The sequence below is a fragment of the Ovis aries genome, chromosome 4 (assembly GCF_016772045.2).
Source record: "Ovis aries strain OAR_USU_Benz2616 breed Rambouillet chromosome 4, ARS-UI_Ramb_v3.0, whole genome shotgun sequence".
Classification (NCBI taxonomy): domain Eukaryota; kingdom Metazoa; phylum Chordata; class Mammalia; order Artiodactyla; family Bovidae; genus Ovis; species Ovis aries.
Genome location: NC_056057.1, coordinates 96,321,769 through 96,346,356, shown reverse-complemented (window position 1 = coordinate 96,346,356; position 24,588 = coordinate 96,321,769). Strand labels below are relative to the sequence as shown.

General features: G+C 43.8%; 1 long non-coding RNA gene across 7 annotated transcripts in view; it reads left to right on the top strand.

Moving 5' to 3' along the window:
* Positions 1 to 24,588, top strand: part of LOC106991099 (uncharacterized) — a 239,365-nt gene that overhangs the window by 165,015 nt on the left and 49,762 nt on the right. For 4 of the 7 annotated variants that reach the window (XR_009600443.1, XR_009600442.1, XR_009600439.1 and 1 more), the window contains one exon: positions 9,363 to 23,852. This is a non-coding gene — a long non-coding RNA (uncharacterized LOC106991099). The remainder of the gene's footprint in view (positions 1 to 9,362; positions 23,853 to 24,588) is intronic. The other 3 variants (XR_009600441.1, XR_009600440.1, XR_009600437.1) reach the window with 2 other exon arrangements.

Here is a 24,588-nt window from a genome sequence, read left to right as displayed (position 1 = left end):
GGACTGCCTTCCAGCTCAAGACTGTAGCAGCATCTCTTCTCTGGGTCACCAGCCTGCCCTGCTGATTATGGATTTATCAATCCCTGACCGCTGAAGCCATGGCCTTAAAACCCAGGCTCTCCATCTCTCCCGGTGTCTCTCTGTCCACGTGCGCACTCACACACACCACATTCCGTTGGCTTCCTTCCTCTGGAAAACCGTGGCGAATAAAGACAGGAAGACATAGAAGTTTAAACTGTTCAGCTGCTGTTGATACTAACAAAAACCTGCATCAGGCCTTTCTAGGTGTGCTTGGTGGCGGCATGTATTGCTTGTTGTGTGGGTGAGGAAAGCGAATTCCAGGAGGGATGTGTGCACCCACTGTGATGCAGAGAGAAGATGGGAGAGCCAAGGAGAGAACTCTGATCCCTCGAGTGTGGTTCAGTTGCTCTCTTGTTGTTTGGCTCTCATGTTCTTATTAAGCAAGATAATAAAGTTACTGGGTTTCCAGACATAATTACTGCTAACATTTGTGAACTGTTTTCAGGAGGTCAGGTCTATCCTGACTGCATGACAGGTGTTAATGATATTAATTCCTACAACTTCCCAGTGAGATCAGAACTGATATTCACGCCCTTTTCCAGATTTGAGACGCCAGGTCCCAGCGAGCAGCGTGGGCACTGCTGCACAGCCAGTGTGTGCGAGCCGGCGTGGGGCCCAGGCTGCCTGGCCACAGAACCGCACTCCACACACGTCCATCCCACTGCTCCTTGGCCCGAGAGGTCTTGAACGTCGCCCCCTCATCTGTCCTTGGGGAGCCTCTGTCCAGAACGTTCATCATGGTGGTGGTGCTTTGGTAGGGCTTGCTTTAAAAGAGAAGATGCTATATGTTACTTTCCAAGAGGCCTTCCTATAATACTTCCCTTGCTGCCTCCTTGAGAAACAGAAAACATTCCCATTGTAGGAGCACTGTGGGGTAAATTCTTGCCGGGGTATGCTTTTAGCGACTAGACTTTGCTGTCTAGCCTAGGGACACTGGGGGCCACCTGACTGGCCAGAAATCATGCAGAAACGTGATGAAGCGGTGACGTGGCTGAGCTCCTTGTCCAGCAGTTCGGGTTATGCTCTGGGGGAGAGGGCGGCAGACTCTTTCGTGTCCCTTGGTTCTCTGAGGAGCTACCCCTCATAACTGCCACTTAGCAGGCCTTGTGTGTCAGGGATTATTTTAAGTGTTTCACAAGCATGGTCTCGTGGAATCTCCTTCACATTATCATCCCATTTTACATGTAAAGAAAGCAGCGACCCAGTGAGCTCGTGCTTCCGAGGCAGGATTTAAACCTTGTCTAGGGACCCCAGCCAACCGTGTTCCCTGTCATTCTGCTGGCACCTCCCTGGTGCCTACCATTCCTACCTGCTAGACTGGAAGCTCTGTGAGGGCAGGGCCTGTTTTCCCCTGGGTTCACCATCGGACTTCAGTATCTACCAGGTGCAGGGCCTGACACACAGGAGATGCTTATTACATTGATGTTGGGTTATCAGCGGACTCGTTCTGTTCTTTGGGATCACTCCCCAATACCCGTGGCGCCAGGGGCCAGGAGCAGGGCAGGGAGAGCACCGACCTTCTGAGGGTAGCTTGGACACACGTGGGTTTAGCCCTCAGGCACCTATTCCAGGGTGTTTTCTCCTTCAGAGGAACCTCTCAGCCTGCGCCCAGTCAGTCCTACATGACTCCGTGAGTAACCGTCCTTCCCAAAAGAAGTCTGCACAAGACTGTGTATGTCACTGTCAGGATCTCCACCTTTCACAGCTGGTGTGCCACAGTGCCACACTGGTCTGCTGCTGCTAAGTCGCTTCAGTCGTGTCTGACTCTGTGCGACCCCATAGACAGCAGCCCACCAGGCTCCCCCGTCCCTGGGATTTTTCAGGCAAGGACACCATTTAAGTAAGACTGGTGCTTTTAAGGGATCATGAGTTGTGTATTTTTAAAATATTCCTTAAACTCTCTGCTTCTTCCATTATCCCAGATTCCTCTTTGTCTCTTTCTCTGTGTCTTTCTTTCACACTTCCTTGGTCTTAAACACACATCCCTTAATTTGTCACCTACGTATCTCATAAACATCTTTCTTTTTTTAGTGAAACACGTGGTATACATGGAAGACCACTTTGTAAAATGAAACTGTGATTTATATTTTGTCTCTTTTTCCTTAAAATTCCTCTCCTTTGATCCATAAATGAAAGCTAGATATTGTATTCAGTAACCTTTAAATAAGCTAATTTTTCCTTTTGGACATAGTAAGTTATGATGACATTGACCAAAAAATTACCGTTAATGTAAGAAGTCTTAGAATTTACACCCAACTCTAGGCCATGCAAGAATGCAGATTCACTCAGTAAAAACTCACTAACAGCCTTCTCTGTGCCAGACTTCACCTCCTCTTAGCTTTGGAAAGTGTCAAAGCTAGGCAGTGTATGTTTGGGAATGACCAGTCAAAACAGTGAGACGGATAGGCAAGAATCTAATTTCCAAAAATGTAAGTGGTGGGGAGGAAGCATGCCTCAAAACAGATTATAGTCTTATCTCATGGGAGGTCTAAAATTAATAAATGCATTTGAGAGGTGTTCCCTCTCGGCGTTCTTAAGCTCAGTTATTTTGCTGGCATTCCTCCTTTTGAACCTCTATTCTGAATTGTTTACTCTTTTTTTTTTTTTTTTCAGTAAGGAGGAAGAAAAAGTTCTTCTTAAAAATTCATTAGAAATTAATTTTAGTCTCAGCATTTAGTATTGCTTACAATATATGATAAAGACTGCTTTGAAAGGGCAGTGCTTGGTTTGATCAGCCATGGAAAAGGAGGACAGGCCCTAGTCCTGGCCCGTGCATCTTCGCCATGATGGAGAAATGGTGTTGCTTTCATTGTAGTTCTTGCATTCCCTTCCTTGCCAAGCCCAGTGGCTTCTGTTACAACATGTGGCAACTTCTCCCTTGGAGACCGACTCAGTCCAAGTTGCCATAATATTTAGGACCAGCTACAAAGACACTTCTTCCCCTAAACCCATGCCAAATCTAAGTCAAACTGTCTTCTCCTCCCTGGCCATTCAAATAGATTCAGCTCCTGTTTGAAAAGCCCAAGAAACGCACAGGCTTCTTTTTGTTTCCTTGCCTGTTCAAACAGATAAATAAAGAAGCGTATCATGCCGGGTGCTGCTTTGAGCTTGGTCACTTCCTTCTGAAATGGACTCTTATGTGTGTTTGAAGAATGGTAACTTAGATGCTCTAGAAAATAAGAAAGACTGTATGTCCTAAGTTTGTCTACAGTGAATCACTACTGTCAGTGCTGATGGAGGAAAGAAGAGGAGCTCTAAAAGCACGGGCCTTCACCAGATGCGGCACTGAGCTCCTCCTGGACGAGCCTCCAGAGGCCCGAGCCTGTGCAGGGTAGGGAGAGGTTCTCATCCTAGGCAGCTTGGACCGACCATCTGCTAAACAGACAACACTAAACAAGTAATATCAATCAACCCATTCTGTTTTTAAGAAAAGAAGGCCTACCAAAATAGAAAAAGAACCCCTGATAAATAAATTTCTTCTGACCTCTAAACCTAGTCCAGGGCTTCCCTGGTGGCTCAGACAGTAAAGAATCTTGCCTGCGATATGAGCGACCCGGGTTCAATCCCTGGGTCAGGAAGTTCCCTTGGAGAAGGAAATACCCACTCCAGTATTCTTGCCTGGAATATTCCTTGGACAGAGGGGCCTGGCGCGCTACAGTCCATAGGGTCGCAAAGGGTCAGGCACGACTGAGGGACTAACACTTCCACTTCCACAAGCCTAATCATTTTATCCCTTGGCATTTGATTCTCATAAAACACATGTATGTTTTAGTCATCCTTGTAAAAGTAATTATATTCCATACCCAACTTCACTAGTATACATTAATCTCTTCATATTTTTAGCAAGATGTACTTTCCTTCACTGTTGAGTTTGTTTTGAACTGTAACTTTCAGCACAGTGCATTTTGTGAGTTGTATTTCTGTCTTTTTAATTTGTTGGTTATTTGATATATACAAGAGATTACTCATAACATACAACTAAGCTCTAAAGCACAATTTTTTAGAACACTCCAGTGGCCCACCTCCTCCTCTAGGAACTGGATGATACGGATGCTTCTGGACCTTTGTACTTCCTTCCCACTATTCTCTGGCCTCCTTGCAGTTTAGAAATTTGTGTTTATAATTCTCCTGATTTTTTTTACAGATATATAAATTTTATCACATAAATGAGCATTGCTAAAGGTATTTTGAGATACCAGAAAGTGGTATCACACCATGTGTAGTTTTTTGCAGCTGATGTTTTCCTTCCATATTATGTTTATAAAACTCACCCATGTTGTTGGGAGTAGAGCTGCAGTTCTTTTGTATACATTGCTGCAGTGTTCCAGCATGTGTGACTATATCACAGTTTACCCAGTATCCTGTTTATGGGGAAAGGGGAAAATTACAAGGAGTTCTGTTTCAGTCCTGTTAACTTTGAGATGCCTGTTGTAATTCCAGTGGGGATGGTGAGTTGGCAGGTAGACATTCAAGTTTGTAATTCGGAGGAAGGTCTCTGATGAAGATGTGGATGGCAGCTAAAGTATTATTTCTCCAGCCATTTGTAGAGTGCTGTTTAACCCATCGATTAGCATGCTTTTTTTCTTCTTCTCTTTTTTCCAGTCTTTCTGGTCACTTTGCTGAAGTGTGACTTGTAAAAAAATAAATGAGAAGAATACGAGTCTTGGAGAAAATAGAGGGAAGTGTCTTACAAACTCTAAAGGGCTGTATAAGCTTGGGTATTTTATTATTACCTCTCTCAGGGAGTCTCATTCAGTCCAACTGAAACTATATAAGTTTGCATTGGAAACTAAAAAAAATACTTAATTATTTAATTATTATATCTTATTTTAATACTTTATTAACTTTTAGCTAATAACTAATGTTTACCTATTGCTTATTTTATATGAATTAAGACATCTAATCCTTAAAACAGCCTATAACAGGTAGATGGTATTTATTCATATTTTACAGATGAAAAAACTAAAGTTCAGAAATGGTAGACTCAGGATTCAAATACACAGATTTGGCTCCTAAAAGCTGTGCCCTCAGCTAATATGTGGGACTGCCTCTCTTTTCAAGGACAAGTTTCAACCAGTTCCTTCAGCTTCAAGCTTTCAAAACCTTTTTGGGTCACATTGCAGCGTGGCCACCTTGAACCACCTACAAAACAGCACGCAAGGCCGCGGGCGCTGGCAAAGGGCCTTGTCTGAGCTGACTTAGTTTCACCACTGGACTGGCCCAAGGTCTCACAGGGTGCTCCCACCTACCAAGTGTCCATTCTGTGCCCATTAAAAATGATGTGCTTGATGTAAGTTCTATGCCTAAAGCTTCCCAGCGAGCCAGTAGTGGGCCAGGGACTGTGATCCGGGGCTCCTGCCTTTCAAGCACCATTTGTTTTGTGTTAATAAACCATATTTCTCCATGGGATCTGGCAGAAATTTGAAAGTGCTTAATTTTACTGCAGTAAATACTAAAGAATCCTTTTCAAAGCATAGAAACCAAGCTCCAGGCACGGAAAACATGATTTGCTCTCAGAGCCTTTGGCAAACTCACGCTGGCTCTAGAATTAGATCGTAGGTCGCCGGCCTTGACTCTGTGTCCCTCTGGTGCTGGCCGAAGGGGGTCAGGACCTCTGCTGTGGTCACAAGGCCACACTTGAACCTGGACATACTCTTGCAAGTGGAGCTGGAACATATGATGTCCCACCCACAGAGCCAGCATGTCACAGGTGATGGCCATGGGGGTTGTGATGGGGAAGTCACATTCCTGGGACACCGGTGATACGAGTCAGGACCCAGATGAGTTAGCCCAGCTAACTCTGAACCAATACTTGTCTGCCTTTCTTGTTGTGTGACAGGTGCCGTGCACTTAACTTGCTATGGTTGTGAATGTGCCATACTTTCTAAACCGTGGTCAGTCAAGAAAAAACCATAAACATAAGTGGAAACAAATCTTGAATTATAAACTGCTTGAGTGTAGAATGTACAGGGAGTGGTTTATTACTTTTGTCATCAGGAGAATGGTAAGTGCATTGTGAACCCAATAACACACTGTGATAAAACGATAGAGAAAAACTAGAGAGATGATTCAGCAAGAGGGAAGCTGAATTTCCAAGGTTGGTCTGGTTGTGTTCACATGGGAACTGGGGTTGGGTGTCGTATTCACAGGAGAGCCACAGTGCTAAGGTGCACAAGGGCGTGCATTATTTCTTTTAATTCTCATAATTCCCACGACAGCTGAGGTGGGAGTTGAGGTTGGCCTCTGCCCTGATGGAAGGGCTCGAGGCAGTTGGGACAAAAACAGACCCGATTAGGCTGTACTCAGCTCAGCAGGTTACCTTTGCTGTCTGTAACTGTTCCTAGACCAGATGCTTCAGAACTCTATGATGATCGGTTTGGGCTTGTCTGTGTTCACACTTTCTCTGCATTGCACTTGACTCCATTGCCACTTTGTGCAGCCCTGCCAGTTCAGACTCTGGGCAGTGAGCAGCCTGGCGGCCAGGGGAGCTCAGCACACGCAACCTCTGAGACCTGGGGTGATGCCTTGGCTCCATCAGTTATGGGCTGTTTGAGCTCAGGCGAGTCCTCCTTGGCCCTGTGTTGATGGTGTTGTCCATCGTATCATCATAGGATACGTTGTGTGAGGAGGACGCCTTGGATATTCTCCCTGGAGCTAGGCAGTGGGAGGGGCCACCGTGTCAGTTCTTCCCAGTCATTGGCTCTGACATTGCTCTCTGCCCCGGTGGGTGACCCTGCTTATTATTGGTAAGCAATTTCCTCATTGAGGGCCTCCTTCACACTAGAATGTGCATTTGTTTGTGGGTGGTAAAAATGAGAAGAATTGCTTGAGAACTAGTTCTTCCTTCACAGGAATATATCCAAAGTTAAAAATCAGGCTTTCCATGTCAGTTCCAAAACATGCTGAATGAATAAAGAGGGGAGAAATACTGGACCTTGGTCACAGTTCTTAAGAAATACAGCTCTGATTTTACACACCCCCCTGAGAAGTCAGTGAGGAGAGCTGTCTTCTGTAGTGACTGCTGTATAGCTAAAACATGGGAGATACAGGAGCTAACTGCTCCTCATTTTTGTGCCTCTAGGTGACACACAGTAATTTTAATTTCATGTTCACTTAGGGTTACTATGAGATTTGATGAGATAATAGTTACAAAGAATCTTAAATTCTGTAAGTGAAGAGTCTGATGAAACTGTAACAGTACTTCTTTGGTTTGCTTAAAACCAGTGTGGCTGCTGTTGCAGTGTTTTTTCCCTTCCCCTGCCCGCCTTCCCTTCCTTCTCTTACTGCCCTCTCCTCCGCGTCCCTCCCTGTCCCTCCCCTCTTTCACTCATCCCACAGTGTTTGTACAAGGATGACACAGACACTAATCCTGCCTGCATGGAATTTGCAGATTTATGGAAGGAACAGTGTACACGCACACACAGCCAATCGCAGGTTATGATGTGCTAAGAAGAAAAAAATCAGGAACAGTAGAGTCTCAATAAAGCCTGTGTTTGCCTCTCCGTGTACATAGTAGAAACTAAGGAGAATGATGGAGCTGTTGTTGCCAGTTGGAGGATAGGTTTATAAGCATAAAGACTGGCCTTAGGGACTTCCCTGGTGGTCCAGCGGTTGAGACTCTGTTCTTCCACTGCAGGGGACACAGGTTTGATCCCTGGTCAGGCAACTAAAATCCCACATGCTATGTGGCATGGCCCCCCCCCAAAAAAGACTGATTTTATAAAGCTACTTACCATAGAATCACTCTTGGAGATTAGTATTATGTTTGTTCTCATGTGGGTAAAGAATAGAAAGATAGGAAGTTTTTCCTAACAATCACAAAAGATATTTGTGAAAACCAATGTCTCACATGTGCATTATAGGATTGGATGATGACTGTTGGTTGTGTTGTAATAAACCTAGAGGAAAAGCTTTTATTATTATTATTTACAAAAGAGTTTAGGGCAAGGATATACCTTTCTCTGCCATTTTCAAAGGAATTTGGAAAGGGAAAGCTCATTTCTGTGGGATTTATGATAGCCATCAGTTCCTAAAGAAAATTCATGGAAAATTCCCATCATTGTTCTTACACTGAAATCAGGGGTCAGGTCTTCTGCTCACGTGAGACTCAGTGGGCACAAAAGTGTGGAAGGAAAACCCCCATCCCTGCTGAGGGTGCCCATCCTGGCTGGCAGGGTGGCCAGCTTGGGTTTCATTTCTGAATGTGGATACCTGGAACGTGTGCTGGCTCAGGGCACTTCCTACTTCCCATCACCTGGAGAGAGGGCTCTGGAGCTCAGTCCTTCCCAAGCCTCACCATAAAGCAAGCAGAGACAGCACCTTCAGTTCAGGGAACACATCCAGGGCTTAACTCCTCAGGACCGTCTCTGAGTCCCCTCAGGACAAACTGTGTCTCTTCTTTGGCCCTTCTGACTTAAAAGCAGCCAGGATTTTAAAACTGACTAACCCTTAAAGATTTCCAAACAAAGGAGAAAATTAGAGCATAGACCTATTACAGCCGAAAGTTAACATTCTTTAATATTACCTCTTACCCTCAAGAGTGGAACAGTAGCTCATTGAAAGTTCATGTGGTGACTGACTCCATATTTAAATAATTTATAGATCAGTACCTCGTTTTACTGCTGAGTTCTCTTCAGGTCCTTATCACCATCATTTCCATGAGGTTTCAGGTCCTTTGTAAACAAATAAAACACAGTGCTTCTTTATGACATGAGTTAAATCTAGATCCTAGTGATATTTGGCACTTTCTTAATACCCAGATGGGCAGAGCGTTTGCCTTGAAGTGAAGACGTGCGTGGGGTTTTAATCACATCATGTTTTATTTTTTCTCCTCTAAATATCGCCATTTCAATAGTTGCCTCTTAATGAATGACTGGTTGTTTACTGTGGTTTATAACCAGAAATTTGAACATTAAAAAATTCTAATCAAAATACAGATGGAAAAAATTTTCCCTCCCAGTCTCTCATCTCTTTCTTATATTAGAATGAAAATAAGTAGTCTTCGTTTTTGAAACTTAATAGTTTAAGAAATCCCATCATTCTCTTTTTGAAAACTTAATAAATCAGTTCAGAGGAAATTTAATTATAATTCTTAAACTGTAAAAAGCTTTTTATAAAATAAAAACAAGGGTAGGGCTAAAATAAGTTTCACCTCTTGAGCATAATCATCATTTGAAAGAAAATGTAGTCAAGAAGTAATTTTTGCTGTATATTTTCCGCTGTTTAATCACTGAAAATACTTGGAGTTTTGTTTTGTTTTGTTTTTCTTTTTTAAACAACAGGAACAAGGCATAGAGTTTGTTATCTACCCAGGTAAGATCACTGGAATCCAAAGACCAAATTCCAAACAGGCCTCAGATACCTGCAGAGAATCAGAGATGTTCAGGGCAACCTGCAAGCAAAAGTGGTGTGTTCTGCCCTAAGGGGGTTCTTAAATGAGAGTTTTGGATAAAAATGCTACCCTCTTTTATCTTTGAAAGTGAGTAAATCTTCATAGCAGGTCGTTCTCTTGAAATGAGATGGACACAGCGACCACAGGGAAGTTATGCTTTGGGAGTGCTCATCAAATTAAGGAAAGAAGCTTGTAAAAGGAGCCATGTAACTCAGTGCTCAGGTGCTCGGTCATGTTTGACTCTTGTGACCCCGTGGACTGTACCCGCCAGTCTCCTCTGTCCATGGAACTCTCCAGCAAGAATACTCGAGTGGGTTGCCATTAGGCATTCAGTCCGCTGAACTACAAGCACAGACATCAGAGGAGCAGATGCTTCCATGGCCCTCTGTGTCGGCGTGCTGTGGTGGCACACCTGCACCGCAGAGATCAGCCCCTGGTTCTCCAGCTCCGGCTGTCCCGAAGGACCCCGAGCACCGTGGGTGCAGGCTAGGGCTGGAGTTTGGTGAACGTTGCTACTGGCCCTAAGGCAGAGGGCTGGACTTGGGCAAACTTGGGGCAACAGAAAGCTGTTCTCTGTGCCATGAAAGTAGAGACACATACTTTCAGATCCTGCCTTCCAACTGCCCAGTATAGGTCTATAGTTAGCGTCGCCTTTATAATGAAAAGAAATAATCTGACACGTAGCTAAATAAAATGTATAATTTTGAAGTAAGATTGAAACATGAAAGATAATGCTTTTCAAACTGCTGTGATGACTTACATAGACAACTCATTTTATATAATGGTGAGTTAAGCCTGCCAGCATCTGAACAGTTCTCATCCATTTGTTCAGACACCTGCAGTTGGGTACTAAATGCGCATGTTTAATTGCTTGAACTTAAATTATAAAATCCCTAAAGGATGTTTTTATCCCAGAATATAAGTCTCTTGCAAAAACTGCCAGCTCTCCTGACCTCCTTGCCTCTCTCAGAATGTTTGTGGCAGCCCTGTTTTGAAAAGGTTCATTTTGAAATACAGGAAGTTCAGCTCCTTAGGGAAACTGCAGAGGTCTGAGCCTTGAGCAGCATCACCCCAGGCATTCCCTGGGGGAGTCCATTTGGTTAGAAATCAGCTTAATGCAAGAACTGTTCTTTATCCAGGTGTCTTAAAGGTGACGATTAGTATGGTCCAAGATCTGTTTTATCAGCCCAGAGGCTGCCTCTGTTTTTAAGCTCCAGCCCTTCACCTCTGCTCTTGTTGATTCTCTGCGGCCACAGAAGATACCAGAATGAGATGAAAATGGTCCTGCAACAGAGCAGGGCACTCTTGGCCTGAGCCTTGTTATTTGTCCCTCCAGCGGTTCCTAGCTGTTGTGACGTCAAGGCTGCCATTCAAAGCAGAGAAAAAGGAAACCATGGCCTCTCTCTGCATCAGTAGCCCGGACAGGGCCGTTGTTTCTCAGGCATCCACAACGCTCTGTCTGGCAGAGCTGTGCATTCCATGCCTGGGTGACCTGGTTAAATGGAGGAAACCAAATGCTGTCCGTTGACTGCTCTCCAAAACAAGCATTCCACCCCGAGCTTCTGAAGTACAGGCTTCACTGCTTCTGAGGACTTAAGTGGAACTGCAGCATGGCTCTGCATTATCCACTTGCGTATTCAGCTTCTGCTTAGTCTTAAAAGAGAGCATATCATTAACAATGGCCTTCATTAATATACACTATGACAATGACATTATGCTGCCTTTGGGGTCAGTGCTGCAAAACCCTTTCTGGAAAACTAGGGCAGTGTTAAAAATCTTTTGGGATCACAGTCAGAAGTTCAAAACCACTGAACTGCCACCAGTTCTTCCCATCCTACTTCTGTTCACCTCGTGCCCCCGTTTCAGATTGCTGAATTCTACAAAGCCTCTTGTATTTACTTAACATATTAATTTCTCACGGTGCATTATTGAGCTTGTATGGCCTCTGCACGTATACGAAAAAGAATCTTGAAGGTTTAGATCACAGGCTCTGGGTTTTTCCTTATGGAGAGTTACACCTCTTGCTTTTCAGAGAGAAGGAGCTGTTTCGGAGCATCACAAAACCACTGTCTCAAGTAACAAGCCAAGATCCCTACAGAAAGCAGCATCTTGCAAGGCCACAAGTGCACTAATAATGTTCTCATCACTTACCACATGCCTCTGAATTCACCGCAGTAAGACTCAGTCTCCCGAGGGTGTCCCTTCTTGGGTTTCTCTGGCACAGGAGACAACAGTATTTTATTAAATTCTTGGAAGTCGACATGATAGTCACTAGAAAAAACACAGCAACCACATTTTGTATTCCAGTGTTGTCTTGGTTAAGTCAGTAATATGCTTTTGAGGTTTTATGTTACAAATCCCATTAAATCTTTTCAAAGCAGCTCTTCTCTGAACCTTGGATTGAAGGATATTGGTAGAAACCAAAACTTTTTAATTTTGTACACAGGTGTATATACACATATCAGGAGGGATCTTGATATACCATTGAGGCCTTTCTTTAAAATATCTTTTAAATTTAAAAAATTAATTAATTCTGTATTTTTGGTTCTGCCGGGTCTTTGTTGCTGCACGTGCGCTTCTGTAGTTGTGGTAAGTGGCTCTTTCTCTCTAGCTCAATAGTTGTGGCTCGTGGGCTTAGGTGCCCCGCAGCATGTGGAATCTTCGCGGACCAGGGGTTGAACATGTGTCCTCTGCATTAGCGGGCGGATTCTTAGCCACTGGACCACCAGGGAAGTCTGAAGCCCTTTTTAATTGAATTATTATAAGGCAGAATTCTTCCAGAATATAAACTCTTCAGGGAGAAAAAGGTAGAAATAGTCAGTTAGCTGGATTAACTTCATAGTAACTTCCTGAAAGAGATGGGAATACCAGACCACCTGACCTGCCTCTTGAGAAACCTGTATGAAGGTCAGGAAAAAACAGTTAGAACTGGATGTGGAACAACGGACTGGTTCTAAATAGGAAAAGGAGTACGTCAAGGCTGTATATTCAGTTCAGTTCAGTTGCTCAGTCGTGTCCGACTCTGCGACCCCATGAATCAGAGCATGCCAGGCCTCCCTGTCCATCACCAACTCCCAGAGTTCACTCAGACTCACGTCCATCGAGTCAGTGATGCCATCCAGCCATCTCATCCTCTGTCGTCCCCTTCTCCTCCTGCCCCCAAACCCTCCCAGCATCAGAGTCTTTTCCAATGAGTCAGCTCTTCGTATGAGGTGGCCAAAGTACTGGAGCTTCAGCTTTAGCATCATTCCTTCCAAAGAAATCCCAGGGCTGATCTCCTTCAGAATGGATTGGTTGGATCTCCTTGCAGTCCAAGGAACTCTCAAGAGTCTTCTCCAACACCACAGGTCAAAAGCATCAATTCTTCAATGCTCAGCCTTCTTCACAGTCCAACTCTCACATCCATACATGACTCCTGGAAAAACCATAGCCTTGACTAGATGGACCTTTGTTGACAAAGTAATGTCTCTGCTTTTGAATATGCTATCTAGGTTGGTCATAACTTTTCTTCCAAGGAGTAGGCATCTTTTAATTTCATGGCTGCAGTCACCATCTGCAGTGATTTTGGAGCCCCCAAAAATAAAGTCTGACACTGTTTCCACTGTTTCCCCATCTATTATTTCCCAAGAAGTGATGGGACCAAATGCCATGATCTTCGTTTTCTGAATGTTGAGCTTTAAGCCAACTTTTTCACTCTCCACTTTCACTTTCATCAAGAGGCTTTTTAGTTCCTCTTCACTTTCTGCCATAAGGATGGTGTCATCTGCATATCTAAGGTTATTGATATTTCTCCTGGCAATCTTGATTCCAGCTTGTGTTTCTTCCAGTCCAGCGTTTCTCATGATGTACTCTGCATAGAAGTAAAATGAGCAGGGTGGCAATATACAGCCTTGATGTACTCCTTTGCCTATTTGGAACCAGTCTGTTGTTCATGTCCAGTTCTGACTGTTGCTTCCTGAGCTGCATACAGATTTCTCAAGAGGCAAGTCAGGTGGTCTGGTATTCCCATCTCTTTCAGAATTTTCCACAGTTTATTGTGATCCACCCAGTCAAAGGCTTTGGCATAGTCAAGAAAGCAGAAATAGATGTTTTTCTGGAACTCTCTTGCTTTTTCGATGATCCAGCAGATGTTGGCAATTTGATCTCTGGTTCCTCTGCCTTTTCGAAAACCAGCTTGATCATCTGGAAGTTCATGGTTCATGTATTGCTGAAGCCTGGCTTGGAGAATTTTGAGCATTACATTACTAGCGTGTGAGATGCGTGCAATTGTGCAGTAGTTTGAGCATTCCTTGGCATTGCCTTTCTTTGGGATTGGAATGAAAACTGACCTTTTCCAGTCCTGTGGCCACTGCTGAGTTTTCCAAATTTGCTGGCATATTGAGTGCAGCACTTGTACAGCATCATCTTTTAGGATTTGAAATAGCTCCACTGGAATTCCATCACCTCCACTAGCTTTGTTCATAGTGATGCTTTCTAAGGCCCACTTGACTTCACATTCCAGGATGTCTGGCTCTAGATGAGTGATCACACCATCATGGTTATCTGGGTCATGAAGATCTTTTTGTATAGTTCTTCCGTGTATTCTTGCCACCTCTTTTTAATATCTTCTGCTTCTGTTAGGTCCATACCATTTCTGTCCTTGATCGAGCCCATCTTTGCATGAAATGTTCCCTTGGTATCTTTAATTTTCTTGACGAGATCTCTAGTCTTTCCCATTCTGTTGTTTTCCTCTATTTCTTTGGAAAGGCTGTATATAGGCAGAGTACATCCTGAGAAACGCTGGGCTGGAAGAAGCACAAGCTGGAATCAAGATTGCCAGGAGAAATATCAGTAACCTCAGATATGCAGATGACACCATCCTTATGGCAGAAAATGAAGAATTAAAGAGCCTCTTGATGAAAATGAAAGAGGAGAGCAAAAAAGTTGGCTTAAAGCTCAACATTCAGAAAACTAAGATCATTGCATCCAGTCCCATCATTTCATGGCAAATAGATAGGGAAACAGTAGCTGACTTTATTTTTTTGGGTTCCACGATTTCTGCTGATGGTGATTGCAGCCATGAAATTAAAAGACGCTTACTCCTTGGAAGGAAAGTTATGACCAGCCTAGACCAGCATATTAAAAAACAGAGGCATTACTTTGCCAACAAAGGTCCGTCTAGTCAAGGCTGTGGTTTTTCCAGTGGTCATGTATGGATGTGGGAGTTGGACTGTGAAGAAAGCTGAGTGCCGAAGAATTGATGCTTTTGAACTGTGGTGCTGGAGAGGACTCTTGAGAGTCCCTTGAACTTCGAGGAAATCCAACCAGTCCATACTAAAGGAGATCAGTCCTGGGTATTCATTGGAAGGACTGATGTTGAAGCTGCAACTTCAATACTTTGGCCACCTCATGCGAAGAGCTGACTCATTTGAAAAGACCCTGATGCTGGGAGGGATCGGGGGCAGGAGGATAAGGGGACGACGAGGATGAGATGGCTGGATGGCATCACCGACTTGATGGATATAGGTTTGGATAGACTCCAGGAGTTGGTGATGGACAGCGAGTCCTGGCATGCTGTGGTTCATGGGGTCGCAAAGAGTCGGACAGGACTGAGCGACTGAACTGAACTGAACTTCCTGAAGGAGGAAATGGCAACCCACTCTAGTGTTCTTGCCTGGGAAGTCCCATGAACAGAGGAGCCTGGTGGGCTACAGTGTGGGGTCACGAGAGTCAGACCCAACGTAGTGACTGACCCACCATAGAATAGATGGAGTGAATCTTGTAAAGTTAGGATTTACACAGAGCTCATGGGTACTAGATATAGTCCAGGTTTGCCTGGACAGACCTGCTTAAAGGCTAGCTAATGCCGTATGAATGTCATATCTAGGCCACCATAGACACAGTGGTGGGACCAGGGCATGGAGCTGACGAGCGAATCTTCTTTATGGGTGTTTTGGGCCAGGTAAGCCTGAGAATCTTGAAATGAGAGAGGAAACCTAAGACATTACTTTCCACTTGTGGGCTGGAGAATTAGTAATCTTTTGTTCACTACTATTTGCATATCAGTAATCCTTTTATTTTTCCTTTTTTCTGTTACTACCATTTCAAGAAGTCTTATCACCTGAAGATAATTGCTACGAGAAAACTGTTACTTTTAGAGAATTAACTAAACAGTAAAAAGTTTTTGAAAGATTTTAGTGAAACAAAGTCCTGAAAAAATGTTTTAAAGTTGAATCTTGGTTTGTTTTACATTATATAACAGACATTTGGGCTGTGATGCAGCAGGATGCTCTTTCTTAGACCAAAGATTGGTCACTTCTGTGGCAGAACCATAAAGAGGGTGATTTTTGTTGATAAGCGTTAATTTCCAAAAGGACCTCTCTTAATCTTTTGATACACAAACCATTATCTTGAAGAGCCTACCCCTCATGCAGTCATCTCTGTTGACTTTTGCTTCCTCGGTTGTTAATTGTTGAAGCTCCCTTTGATCCTTATTTCTCGGTGACTGTGTGTGACTCACAGGTTTCCCTGGGTCACTTTTATCAGCTTTGGTTGAAACTGGATAGTTTCATGTTACAAGTGAACTTCATTGTATTTGCACTTTTATTCTGTGGTACTGACCAGTCAGACAGAGAATGTGAGATGGCTGGATGGCATCACCGACTCAATGGACATGAGCTTGAGTAAACTCCGGGAGTTGGTGAAGGACAGGGAGGCCTGGCGTGCTGCGATTCATGAGGTTGCAAAGAGTCAGACACGCCTGAGTGGCTGAACTGAACTGACCCATCAAGAAAGTGAGCTTAATGGATGCTGATGTTAATGAGGACTAAATACTAAGTTATCATTTTGTCTTTTTTTAAATTAATTTTAGTTTTTTTATTTATTTTTGACCACATTGGACAGTATGTAGGATCCTAGTACACTGACTGGGGATTGAACCCACGCCCCCTGCATTGGAAGCTCAGAATCCCAACCACTGGACCACCAGGGACGTGCCATCAGTGTTCTTTATATTCGGATGATTGATGCTTTCTTATGCAGCCTGGAATCTACAGGGACTCAGAGAATGATCATTCAAGTAGTTAGAGACACCCCCCTCACGTCTTACGGTACATTTAAAGCACTCAGTATGATTTAGTGGGCTTTATAATTAACCACGGGCAGATTTTCTATGCCATTTCTGACACATAATGGATTTTATAACCTTGGGCAAGTTATCCACAGAACTTCAGATTCTTGGTGTATAATGTAGTCATAAAACCACCTTGCGGAGTGGTCATGGGGATTAGCGCCCACGTATATAAAATTCCTGGATAATGCATAGTGCACGCACCTCAAGAAATGACCCCTGTTAGAGTCACTATTGCATTTGTGCAGTGCCGTTCATTTTATGAGACTTTCACATTCAGTTCAGGCTGAAGAAGATAAACTGCAGCAAAGTCACTGAAAGTTTTGAAGGTGTGCATTTCCTTGAGGAAACTGAGTTTCAGAAGATCATATTTGGGGACTGTGTATGTCCCACATCAGAGCATATAATTTGATTGACATTTATTTCTTGCTGTTAATGAGAACACCGAGTCCCAAGGAGACTGCATAACATTCTCAGGACCACGTGGTTTGCATCTAGCAGAGTCAAACCCAGAAGCCAGTCTTCCTACTCTTTTCTGTGTTTCACTGCCACAGAGCTGCTCGTTGGCAAGTAAACCAGTCGAAAAGGTTGTCACACTTGTCTTGGAACAAAGTGATAAGGGTCCGGCATGTTTATTAGAAGCAAGCGTGGGAGGGAGAGGACAGAAACAGTAGTTAACAGGGAACAGGTGCCTACTAGACTTGGCGACCTATTGGTCCCTGAAGAAGGGAGTCGGGGGTACAAGCTTTCCAACCTGGTCAGATGGCTATACAGTTAATTAGGCTAAAAGAAATAGAATTCATTTGGTTTTATTGTTTCCTGTTGAGTTTAAAGGGACCAGCCACCCTTTCCAGATAGAAACATGTAGAATTGAAGGTAGGAGAAGATGCCTGTGTGAAGAAATAAATTAGAGACTCTCATGCTGCAGGAGCATTGGAACCATTGTGCTGCATAGACTTACGTGCACCTCTGCGTGTGCGTGTGTGCATGCATGCAGGTGTGTGAAAGTGGATTTTGTGACATGTTCCCAGTTCAAGACTAAGGCACTTTGTAACTTACTGCCCAATTAAAATTCACCAGCTGTCATGCCTTCATCAGAAAGAAGAGCTAGTCCTGTAGACTCTTCCGTGTCTGCCTGTTTGTTTTGGTGGATGGATCCTGCTGTGGCGCTGAGAGACAGACTTTGCTGGGCCCTGTTTTGTAAACAAATCTGTTCATACACACTGTCTTCTAGCATTGTATGTGTACAGTGGCTCTGCTTTTCCCACTAGACACACGGAAGCCGAGGATTTAGAAGCTTGTTTTCTTTTAGAAACATGCAGGCGTTGAAGAAGAACACGCACGTGCCTTTAACAATGTGTACACCTACCCTGTGTGTGTTTTGACTCTTCTCGATTCTGATTCTGGGCCATGAACCCCTCAAGAACATGGCAGCCTGGTACACACACAGCGTCCCTGGGAGGCATCCTAAAGCCGCCAGAAAACTACTGACTGAACTCGGTAAAGAGAGCAGGCTTTTTACCCTTTAAGTTCCTTCTGTGGGCCGTAAGTGGGATTTAGTCACCCAAGATGATAAAGCGTAATACTAGTTTTTCTGAGAAGAGATGCTTCTTTTCTTAAATTGGAAGATGAACTGATAATAGGTATTTATACAGTTGCTTCCTACCTGTAGTTTTTTGCATGCTTTATTTAACATTCCAGCCAAGTTCAAGTTTTTATGACAGGAAGTGTGTGAATGGTTATGACGGGAGTAAATAACATTTTATTTTATGATAACAGTTCAGGAAGTAACATTTCACGCCAAATCTTCAGGGGGAAAAGGCTCATTTATAAAGTTAACATACATAAATTTCCCAGAATCTTTGCTGTCTTAAGTGGAAATAAAACTAGAACATGGTCTTATGTCTTCCTCTTCTTAACTTGTCAACAAATGTCTTTGTTTTAGGATGAGGCATTTCTGGGTATTTTGGTGTGCCCCAATATGACATGGAACCATTAAAAAAAATTTCCAAAAGAGAATAATAAGACCAAATTTTACAGAATAAATAACACAAAATGTTTGAATCCCTAAAAAGGAAGTTACTTTTTCTTTGAAGCATAGATGAAGACCAGGAGGTCCCCAGCTCCCAGTTCCTCTGGTTTCCATGTTCCATAAGCACGTGGGACCGATAGTTTGTTTAACATCGTCTGCACATCAGCAGATTTACAGAGGAGAGAAGGAACTGGGTAGACCTTCAGTTAGGTTCACTGTGTGCTGTGCTTAGTCGCTCAGTCGTGTCCGACCCTTTGTGACCCCATGGACTGTAGCATGCCAGGCTCCTCTGTCCATGAGGATTCTCTAGGCAACAGTACTGGAGTGGGTTGCAATGCCTTCCTCCAGGGGATCCTCCCAACCCCGGCATCAAACCCATGTCTCCTATACTGCGGGTGGATTCTTTACCAGGTAAGAATCCAGGTAAACCCAGGAGCCACCAGGTAAACCCACCCACCCAGGAATTGAACTGGGATGTCCTGCATTGCAGGCATATTCTCTACAGCTGAGCTGCCAGGGAAGCCCTAGGTTCACTATAGGAGAACTTTAATAGTGGCTTTCTGTTTCCCTGACCTGGAAAAAGATTTTTTTTCCTTCATCTTTCTCCTCTCTTATTAAAGCCTGAGGAGCTTGTAGTGAGAAGAAAATGTTTAACTGATACATTTCTGAGGAATGATATTACACATGCATGCGTCCCAAGAGTGAGTGGATGCCTGACAGGTCAACACTCCCAAGAAGCGTTCCCCAATTCCGGGTGGCCATGGGCCAGCGGTGCGGCCTTGTGATGGAGGGCAAGCCTTCCCTCTGGGCTGGGAGCTTCACTCCACCACTGATTGAAAACCAGGTCTCTAGATCCCTTCTGCCTCCAAAACTCAGTATCAGTAGTTTGCAGATTACACAAAGCTATTCTCAGAGAGCAAGCTAATGTGTTAAAGTTACTGATACTTAGTTGTCACTAGTTTTCTTTAAATTCTGCAGAGAATGTATTTGCATGTGGTGTGAGTGAAAATCTGCCTCAAGTAGTAGTCTCCAAGGCAGTTTTACTTAACACACACGGCAGCCTGGCACAAAGGGCGGCCTCTGGAAAGCTCGGAGCAGAGTGGTCAAGGTGCAGCTCCCTGGCTCTGAACCCTGGCTCCACTGCCTGCTGATTGGGTGACCCTAGGCAAGCCCTTAAACATCCCGGGGCTCAGTGTGCTTATTTGTGGAGGCGTGGTCAGCCATTCAGTCGTGTCTTAACTCTTCTGTGACCCTCTGGACTGTAGGCTGCCAGGCTCCTCTGTCCATCGGGATTCCCAGGCAAGAATACTGGAGTGGGTTGCCATTTCCTCCTCCAGGAGATCCTCCCAACCTAGGACTGAACCTGAGTCTCTTGCATTTGCTGGGAGCCACCGGGGTAGCTGCATCCGCATCTATAGGAGGAGAATAACCAGAGAACTGAACTTGCAGGGTTGCTGCGAGGATCGAATGAACAGCTCTGTGTAGGCCCGTGGTGGTGCCTAAACCAGCCCTGGGGGCAGGCTGCTGTCAACCACAGATGAGTAAACTGGCTGAAAGAGGGTTGGGTGACCTGGACCAGAGAGAAGTGTCACCCAGGGAAGAGGTGAAACTCGAATGCCAGGCCTCAACCTCCCATGTTGGGTCAAGTGCCCTTCCTGTGTGGGGCCACACTCCCTCCTTTCTGTAAAAGGATCACTAAAGTGCACCCCTTGCCATTGTTTAAGAGGAAGCACTGAGTAAACGTTAACCATGAAGATTTGTGACACGGTTTTGTTTTGTTTGGGGAGGTGGGGGCTGGTGATAATGGGCCCAGAGGTCTAGAGAGCAAACACTGATTCTTTCAACTTGGGCTTGTGGGATGTCTACAGCACAGTGAATCAGAACAGGACCCGGACAGTCTCTATAGCTTAATCACATTTTAAGTGCCCACCTTAGAAATAGTCCCCTCCGCCTCCCCCATTCAAAGGAGTTCCCAGGGGGCAGTACCTTTTCATTACCAGCCACACCTGTTCAGTTCATATTCTCCCTGGTGTCCCCCCAGCATGCATTTTTTGTGATCTTTATTCTGTTTCGCTCTGCTTTTCCTTTCTCTCTTTGAAACCTCTGCATGGGTCACCCAGGACTTCAGAGAAACTCTCGTATAAAGCACGGTCTGAAACAGGAACACACTGCTCAGAAGCCTTGAGAACCTCGAGCATGTGTGTGCGTGACACAGTGGGAGGGGAAATTAGCTGATCTATCATTCGGGCAGTTGTCTGGCCTCTAATCATTCATGAAGCTCAGTATCAATAAGATTTTTTAAATTGTAGAAATTTAAAACTGCCCTCCATGTAGGGTTCCTCTTCTTTAGACATCATACAGAGAGGGCCTTTTGACAGCGGGCAAATTCATGATGAGGTCTTGGGAGTGAGGGCAGAGAGATGACTGTTCAGTAGTATAGTTGGTTTTTAATGAAATCCTTAAGGTTGTTTATCGATGCTGTTTGTTTGTTTTTACTCACCCTCAATTTGAAGGTTATATTCACACCATGCAAATGGTTTCCATGCTCTTAAAACATCAGTTTTGGTAAAAGCATAAAAACATTCACATTCATGAAAATTTCCTTCAAGAATATAACACACAGATAGTTTTATTAAATTTTGCACATATATTCTTTGTGTTTAGCTTGAGTGTTCAAAAAATGAGAAATACAGAAGCTGGAGTAGAAATTTCAGTGTCACTGCATTAGAAATTGAGGGCTTAGTGGTGCTGTATAACAGATATGTGAACACATTGGATCTGTTTTTTTCCTTCTTCAGTCCCATTACAGTGGAAGCTTGTGCTTTCTCCTCCTGCCTTCATGAGCTCCTCCACTCCTTTGCCCCACCATTCGTACCCAAATAGAAGCACATTAACAGCCTGAAAATAAAGGGCAGGCTTTTTTCTTTTTAAAGCTCATCTGTTAGCAAAATGTCTACTCGTCCGGTCAGAAAACGAGCTCTGACATTTAAGATGGGATAAAAGCAGTTTTTCTTAGTTTGTCCAGTTGTCAAGAAACTCTTCTCTGAAGTGATCAGGTTTGGTTAAAAGACAAGAGAAATACAAAAGGTCATATTTTAGCCCTTCATGGTTGGTTTTCGAGGGGTGCTTTGGTGCAAAAATCACGTGGTCAGTATTAATGTGACAGGGTGTTAGATAGGTGTTTTTCTGCTCCCATCACAAATCTGAAAACGTTCTCTCCTCTTGCAGACCGTGGGGATGGCACCCGGAGGCTGTGTCTTTAGTGTGCTCAGCGCCCAGGGTGGGGAAGATAATTTCCATATTTGAAATCTAGGGACAAACAAAAAAAATAACTCTTTTTTCCTTGAAGGGTTAATGCCCTAAACAGCTTCAGATTGGTTCACTCGAATCTTAAAATTACTTTTCTAGTCACGCGCACGGAAGGTCTAAGCATTTGTGAAATGTCTTTTTTTCCCCTTCTCCTGATGCTGTTTTCTCTTGGCTGTCTTAATTACACAGGGGTTGAGAAACCAAATTAAAATTAGGCGTGGCTGGTAAACAGCGATCACGTTGCCTGCTCTTAGCTCCGCAGGCTTGTTGGAGTTACTTCTCCTCCCCGTAGTGCTTTCCTCCCCGCCTTTTTTTTTTTTTTTCTCCTCCAAAGGAAATATCATAAGCTCTTTTAGAAATACTCACAGGAAGTGAGTATCCATATGCTGGTTACTCGCCGGCAGCTGAACGTTGACAGGTGGAGAAGTGCTGGTGCATCCGCTCAGATTTCTTTGAACCTTTCTGCCAGAGCAGGGGAATATTCAGGGCGTACAGACCGAAGGATTTTTGTGTACTGAGGGAGTTACAAGAGGAAATTGGTCATCGCGCGTCATCTTGGTGGTGGTGATTCAGGAAGCTGTGATGGGGGGTCCGCAAGGCACGTGGCTGCCGCCGGCGCTGAGGTTTCTGCTCACTTCTCAGAGGGCGGGCTGTCTTCTAAAAATTAACGCTCCCTCCACTGCCAGCGATTCTTCCGCAGTGAGTCACTTCCAGAAATGAATAGCCACGGTTTTTTTGGAATGAATGTTGTGAAATCCCTCGTTTATAATGGCAGGTTTTCAGTTGGTGGTTTTATCAGAGAGAATGTCTCAAGATCAAAACGAAACCTCCTCTTTAAAAGGAAAGAAAGTACTCTCGATACAGAAAGCAAAAGTACTTCCAGTCTCCTCCTGACGCGCTGTCACGGAAGATCTATGTGCCTGTGTGTAGCGACACACGTCCATGTATTAAGACTTGCCTACACTGTAGGAGTCCTTGGAATTACGGATTCGTTGCTAGCAGCTGATTGATCTCCTGTGAAGAAGGTCGCTAACTACAAGAAATGTTATGTGTGGTGAGTAGGTGGTAGATTCTGAAGATTGTTGCTAACCCAGGGCTCATCCTCTTTTGAGTCATGGATTCAGAGGACTGCTAGCAAGCTCCTAAATACTTCTGCTTTGTATAATTTAGTGGATGGGACTGCAGAACTCATAGAAGCCTGTGAAAGGTTTTCAGAACATGGATTAATTGAATATTGAATAATCATTGACTCTTTTGAATATACTAGTCCCTTTGAGGAAGAAAGGCTATTTTACTGACGGAAGCCATTTGTAAGGCGCTTTTAAAAGTTTAAAAAGCCCAGTTACTGCAGTTACTGCCCATCTGTATTTATTTTAACTATCACTCCATCTTCTTGTGTGAAGGAAATGACTATATGGTTTCAACAAAGAAAAAGTTTTGCCAACTCTTTTTAACTGAAGAAACTTCATCCACGTGTCACTCCTAACTGGGTTTTTGTCTTCCTGACTACTCGCAAGGGGAAACTACCCCATGAAGGATACTAACCCTTCCGGCAGTATCTGTGATGTGTCTCATTCAGAACCCGGTGGGCTCTCCACAGCTGACTGACAGTCCTTTTATCTAGGGAAAGAGAAGGAGTCCAGTTACTGGAAACAGTGAGTGCAGCTTCAGAAATTGTTGTCTCTCCCGAGTGGAGAAGTTGTTTGACCTCCTGACTCATTTCCTAGGAATTGGAGAAAACAACCTAGTGTGGTTTTCACTGTTAGTCCTGGAGGATTCCAAAATCTGTGTGTCTGCAAATGCGATGAGCTGGAGGAAGGCAGTGTTGCCACTTGCTGTTTCTACTTGCCTGCTCTCCTAATGGAATTCAGTCCCTTACATCCAGACAAGTCCAGCCTGTTCCTGGGGATCCCTTGTGTGGCCGTTCAGTGGTGAGTACTGATGGCAGCAGTTTCTGATTTTTGCGGGGTTTTGCTTCTCGATTTCTAAAGGGCATTTCATCCAAGGACACATTTTAAACAGCATTTTTTTCTTGGCACATTTACACTACAGTTTATATTGACCTGTAAAAAATACACTGGGTGCAGTCATAGTATAAAAGACAGCATAACCTATAGACAACAATGAAAATGAAGAGTTGGGATTTATTTGCATAGAATAGATTTTTGCAGCTTGTTGACATGGAGGCAGTTTTTACTTTGACATAGTTGTATTAAGTGATTTGGGGGTAATTTATTTAAAACACAGGTATGGAAGGTAATAGTATATTTCAGCAAAAATAATATAATTGCTGTTAAGGCATAAATTTTTGACTAGTAACATATTTATGTACAGAGAAACTTGATTCATGGTGTTTTGGTTTTAAAGCAGCATTATCAAATCAGCTAAAGGTATCAAAAGTGGACAAAGAAAATAGGCTGAACTTGGATAAAAGTAGAAACTGAGGTGTTTGAAGTAATTGATATTTGAAGTGTTAGTTAGATTTTGGCCTCAGTATAATCTCATATATGTTGGATCCACCAGATCACACCCTCAAGGAGCGGTCATTTAGTATATAATCATTAGAGAGTTTCTCATTCTTCTTGGAGATGGATGAGAAAAAAGTTGACTTGGTCATGCTGGCACTGTTAATTCCGTTTACTGCTTTGTGTCTGAATGCCTTAGAGA